The sequence below is a fragment of the Phoenix dactylifera genome, unplaced genomic scaffold (genome assembly GCF_009389715.1).
Source record: "Phoenix dactylifera cultivar Barhee BC4 unplaced genomic scaffold, palm_55x_up_171113_PBpolish2nd_filt_p 000914F, whole genome shotgun sequence".
NCBI lineage: Eukaryota > Viridiplantae > Streptophyta > Magnoliopsida > Arecales > Arecaceae > Phoenix > Phoenix dactylifera.
Window position 1 is genome coordinate 37,501 of NW_024068274.1, and position 6,257 is coordinate 43,757.

A 6,257-nucleotide genomic window follows, 5' to 3' on the forward strand; every position below is an offset into this window, starting at 1 on the left:
ACTCCCGGCGCTTTTTTTTGTCTCTACCGACGCTTATAAGCATCGGCGAATTCCCAGCCCACGCTTCGCAAAGCGTGGGTCAGACATCGGGCAGGTGGGCGTGGGTCGGGTTTAACCCGACGCGTCAAAAAAGCGTCGTTGGTCTATGCCGACGCTTTTAAGCGTCGTTCTTTTTATACAAACCCGACGCTTAAAAGCGTCGGCGTACTTCAACCGACGCTTCCCACTGTATTTGTGTTGAACTATGCCGACGCTTTTAAGCGTCGTTCATTTTATACAAACCCGACGCTTAAAAGCGTCGGCATAGACCAACGACCGCTTCCCACCGTATTACATGAATTGGACTATGCCGACGCTTAAAAGCGTCGGTTTAGGCTACTTGAGCGACGCAATAAAGCGTCGTTAAACATCAAAAATATGGGTTGCGAACTTCTGGGCTATAAAACTTTGCAAGACAACCAACTACCTGGCGCAAGTTGCCTTCTCCCAGGTCTATCTCCTCAACCAATAAACTATAGAATGGACTAAAAGCTATGAAGTTCTTCTAAAAATTTAAGGTAGATGCCTTGAAAGAAACAGAACTACCTGTCAGCAGATGGATGCTTCCATGCCTTGCAAATAACACCGACATGTATTTAAGAATAGTAATGCTGCATTCTGCTTCCTTCTCTGCAGACTCTTTTTCTAAAGCTTTTTTTTCTCTCATTGGTTTTGTTACTTTTTGTTGATGACTCAGTAGCTTTATCATTCTTGAAATTTTCAATTAACCAACTAATGATGTCGCCAACTGAACAGAAACAATTGTAAAAATGAAAAGAAGGTTATGACAAAGGCAGATAAGCAAACCAATGTAGAAATAGCGAAAGATATCACATTATGTGATCTTTGGAGATGACTTTGCATTTCTGTTTTATAAGCTTTTATATGCTTAAAACCGGCAGCAAAAGCACAACATTATCAACAAGGAAAGATATGGAGGCATTACACAGTAACAAAATTATGTCATGAGCACACCTGAACCAAATGGCCCATGAGCACATAGTAGCTGATGGACAGCACTCCATTAAGGTAAATAAGCTAAACAAAAGGCGTATCGGCATTATTTAGGGCGCAGATTACCTCAGCAGCACCTTTCTTTAGATCAATATTTCCTCCAGGCTTGTCTGCATTCTTACATAAATTACATAAATTATATGAATCAACATAAATTACATAAATTACATAAATTACACTAGTCATCAGATCGCACTATTGCTCCAAATCAACATAAATTACATGGTTCATAGATATATTATATAAAGTATCATTTGGTTGAAGAGACATAGTTTGCCAAGAAGCACATCCATCATGGAGGCTAGACATGGAAAAGCAAGCACGTGTTACCTTAAAAACTAAGATTTACCAACAATCAGTGCAGCAGTAGCTCTGTTCCATTGCTTCCAACACTAATTATAACAAGGTATGCATTTCTACACCACTGGGATTAGTAAGATAGAACAAGAAGTTCAGTACAGATAACACAAAACATTTAGTCTACGAATACATAAACCATCAAAGTAGCTTCCAAAATTTCCGGTGGCTTACTTCCACAGCTTAGTACACTACATAAGATCAGTTTGACCGGCGCGACAAACGTATCACTTTAAGTACCAAATATTCAATACATACAAGTATCCAAAGTACCAAATATAATGATAGTCTTTTTTTTATTCTAAATATTATCTGACACTTCTAAACCAATTATACAAAAATAGAATTAGAAGAATAAATGCTCAGATCAAATTCCAACATAAGGAACAAAACAAATCGTCCTTTCTTTAAGTTGGCAGAAATCATAAGCTTGTCACCCACAAGCAGAACACAGTGGTGCAGCCAAAAATACCAGACGGAGGCTATATTTTAAAGATAATACTAGTATATAACCTGCATGATGCATAAGTTACAATTTTTGTTTCTTCTTCCAACTATTCTTCAAATACAATATAGCAATATAATAATTATAACAAACAGAAGGCTTCAATAATTCTATTGCACATTAAACAATTAACTTTAATGATGGCCGAGTAGAAGCCCCCATCATTTTCCGCTGTGTATATCTTTCTGTCTGTCTCAACATCAAAAATAGTCACCACATTTTCCGCTGCTGCTGCTAAATACTGTCCAATGTAAGGCTGAAACCTAACTTGCACTGTACCACCCTGTTTGACCAACAATAAAGAATTAATACATGAGCACAATTAACTACAACCAAAGGTGAACATATAAAAGCATAATCATGAAAACTAACCTTAGAAACACGTGAGCATGAAAACTGGCTGACACTCCATAACCGAATTTCACCATTGCCATCACAAGAGCAGAGGAGATCTGTCTTCTTTGGATGAAAATCAAGAGATGTCACCTGGGAGTTGTGCCCATTGAATACATGCAAACAATAACTCGGCTGCAAAACAAGCCGAGATACTCAAATATCAGAGAGTTGATAACATTAAGAAATAAGAGATACACTTTAAGCATCTCTTTATCAGAGAGTTGGATACTCAACAAGCATGTCAAACTAGCAGGGAAAGTCATAAGAAATAAGAGATATCTTTAGCAAAACCTCCAAATATCAATCTGCAGAGATCAATAACATTAAGACCTCTATATGATATCATATAAAAAAATAAGCAGCTTAGAGAAAAACTCAAAAACTTTATAGTCAAAAGCACAAGGTACCTGTCTAGCAGTAAATAAAGTTCTGGACTGGTTAAGAGTCCTAGGCTTCAGAGAAGCATTAACAAAAAATTTAAAACAATCTAAAAACATTCATCCCAAAATCGTAAGTACACAATCTACGATGTATCAAGAGTCGACGGCATCATCATCTCTACGAGTAGATGAAGTATCAGCAACCTACAAGAAAAAAAATACTTTAGAAACTAAAAATACGAAAGTCATCACGCTCATACAAGAATACATTATAATTATATAAAATATTCAAATATATTTAGTTATGTACCGGAGGAGCAAATCTCTGCAAAAAAGATGAAATATGGTCAAGCTGATCCTGCAAAGATTGTATTTTCAACTCTTGGCTCTGCTTCAACTCCGCCATATCAGTCATATGACTCTGCCTCATCTCCTCTATCCTTGTCTCATATGACTGCTTTATCTGTGCCATCTCTGTCTTCAAACTACAAACCTCTGCAGTGCTAGTACATTGTCTGGCATCTTGGGTATATCGGCTCACTGCAGCAGCTGAGTGGGGGTAACTCCGATACCGTAACCCCTCACGCGTCCATAACGTTCTGGGCCCATCAATTCTGCATAGACCTGAGCCTCAACGCGACTGGCCGCGTCGGATGATGATGACTCCCCGACGCGCTCTGAAATGAGATTTGTAGCTCTTTCCTATATCTCTCTCAAAAAAATAAACAGTCACATTAATAATTTAAAGGAAGTAAAATTAATAAAATAATTATGATCAAATAAAAAATGAATACATACAACTATATCTCTCGACTCGTCCCGGACAAAGCTGCCATCTCGGTGAGTGTGGGTCATCTTATAAAACTCTACCTCACCAGGCTCCCTTCCATGCTCTACTATCTACACATACGGAAAGTATATTGCCAAACTATATATCATGATACGTGCTATATGTTAGTAGAGTTTCAAATAGTTTCAAACAAACTTACGAATTCATTTCTACGTCTCGCATAACTCTTCGAGCCTGAAGTATGAGGAACTGCTTGAGATGCTCGTGCAGCTCTACCAATATTAGAATATGTCTGCCAAAATAAAAGCACACAGTATAATATTATTCAATGTATATATTTGCAATCTATATTAATAATAAAGATCTATAAGATATTGAAACAATATACGTGACCTGTCCTTTTTCAGAAAACCAGTAGTGAACAAGCTCCCTCCACTGCTGAGGGTATACATCAGGAGGAGTCACACGAGCAACCTCCTCCTCTGTCATACCCTCACGCTTGAAGTCCGTCTTCAATTTTGCTTTATATTCTTTCCATTTGCGGTTGAGAGACTTTAGCACCCAATCATGGCTCTCTGGAGGGAGTACAAACTTACCCTACAACAAGATACAGAATGTTATAATAATATTAAACCTCAAAAGTAAAATCATGGTAGTAAGCAAATTAACATGCAGGAGGTGTCAAATTAAAAAGAACAAATTCAATTCATTACCTGTATGAGTCTAAAAAGCTCAACCTTATACGAAGGAAGCATGTCATTCCACTTCGTATAGTTGAGCGGACACAGCTGACCCTTGCGTGCAACCGATCCTAAAAAGCTTGATAGAAGACTTCCAGCTCTATTGATGGGCTGCCCCAATTCGTTGCATCGGATGATGATCTTCTCACCCGGAGGAAGCTTCCACACATCCTTTGCTTGAGTGGGTCCCCGTCTCGTCCTCACTGTCCCTTGTCCATCTATTCAAATTAAATAAAATATGTCTTAAAAAGTTGAAGACAAATATGAACATAAAATATGAACTTTAAATCGAATTACCCTAGATCCGGAGCTCATCCTCCGGACAATCAGCAGGAGGCTCGCGTTGAGATCCTGACTCGTGCTGCTGGTGCTCATATGGCTGCTGGGACTGCAGGGACTGCTCAGAAGTAGATCCCACAAGAGAATGCTGGAACTCCACATCTCTAAATCGTCTCCCTCGGGGCATATTGTTACCTGGTATGCACAAAAAGAATCAATATTTGGTTAAATGATAAATTTATACTAAATAAAGGGCTAATAAAAGAGAATATAATAACTCATTCAACGTATGCTTCATAAATTTTACTTACCATTATGAAACTACATTCTCATTCAACATCCATCCTAATCAAACTCATTGGCGCATTTACTTCATCAGTTGGCACAACATTATAAGGCATACACTGAGTATAAGTATCATCTAAACTTTCTTATTTCTACTTTGTTCCTGTATCAACGATGTGACATGTCTACTAAACACGTGCTAACAAAAAGTATGTAATATCTCTGACTCTTTCAAGAAGTCAACTTCAACTTTGGCCAAATCCTTGAGCATTCATAAATTGCTAAAACAAAGTTTGCTCTCAATTTCTCACAACTGATTTGAAAGATGAGCCAACTTCGACTGAAGTCTTTCTGGTAATCACACAATGGAACCTTCCTGATGTGGAAATGAAGTAAGGTTGTTACATGCTTAGACGACTACATGCCAGAAAGGTGAATCCAGAGAACATAAAAATTCTGTGTTGGTTATGCACTTGGTTTTATTTAAACATAAGATGCAACACTCCTCTTGTGCTACTTACAAATTCTCGTTAAGTAACATTATTTTCAGACGCTGGATGAATGCCTTGTTCGTGAATATCGTATGCCTCTTCATGGTATCTCAAAAGGGGTTTCTCATGATTTCTCTGAGGTATTTGGAACCATTCATCTTCAAGAAACATGTTATAATTTGTTCGATAGTAAAGTAATAAAGATAGGTTGAAAACCTACAAGTCCTTTCTTAAGATTATCAATCACGACACCAAAAATGGATGACTGAGCTCAACATTGTTAGTTCTTTGGCTTAAATTCTCCATCTTTTTGTTTCTTCAGACCCACATAATGAGGAAGTTTGCCTGGGAAACTTAAAGAGGTTTCAGTTCAGGGAGCTCCAGATTGCAACAGATAACATCAGAATAACCGGTACCCAGGCAGTTGTCAGTTGTAAGAGCATACCTTTTAAATCACCCACCAGAATACAAACGATGATCAATTAATCTTTTACTAAATAAATAAGGGGGTCTCAGGAAGTAAAAAGGTTTAAAAAGGAAAGCAAAGTTAACAGAAAAATATATTATAACGAATAATGAATTAAAATCTTGTTGGAAATCCCACATGCCAAATGTTGATAAGTGTCAAATGAATTGCATTACCTGGCATTTTAGACCATCAAGAGACCAATCTACCCCACCAGTGAATGACAGAGGCTCCAAGATATTAGAGGCATGCTGTGACCCGAATCTAGCCTAACATCAACTGAACTAAAGCATAGTTTTAATACAGTGGGTTCTCATGGAAATAAGAATAAGATAAGATAAATCCTCAATCTTGCATACAAGGCTAAACACATGATTCAGTTAAAGAATGAATAGAGAATAATTTAAAGTGTAAAACTCAAAACTAGAATGCTTGCTTGCAAAATAATGTCAAATTAACCAAAAAGCACGACATTATCACCTAAATGGTCACTTGCCCATGCTTTAACAGATCAA

At 37.6% G+C, this 6,257-nt stretch overlaps 1 long non-coding RNA gene across 1 annotated transcript; it reads right to left on the reverse strand.

Annotated features, from left to right (window-relative positions):
* Positions 1-2,138: 2,138 nt before the first annotated feature.
* Positions 2,139-2,471, reverse strand: LOC120107593. The gene is made up of 2 exons (XR_005509310.1): positions 2,288-2,471; positions 2,139-2,198 (listed from the first exon to the last, which is right to left on the reverse strand). It is a non-coding gene; the product is annotated as an uncharacterized LOC120107593 (long non-coding RNA).
* Between the last annotated feature and the right edge of the window lie 3,786 nt (positions 2,472-6,257).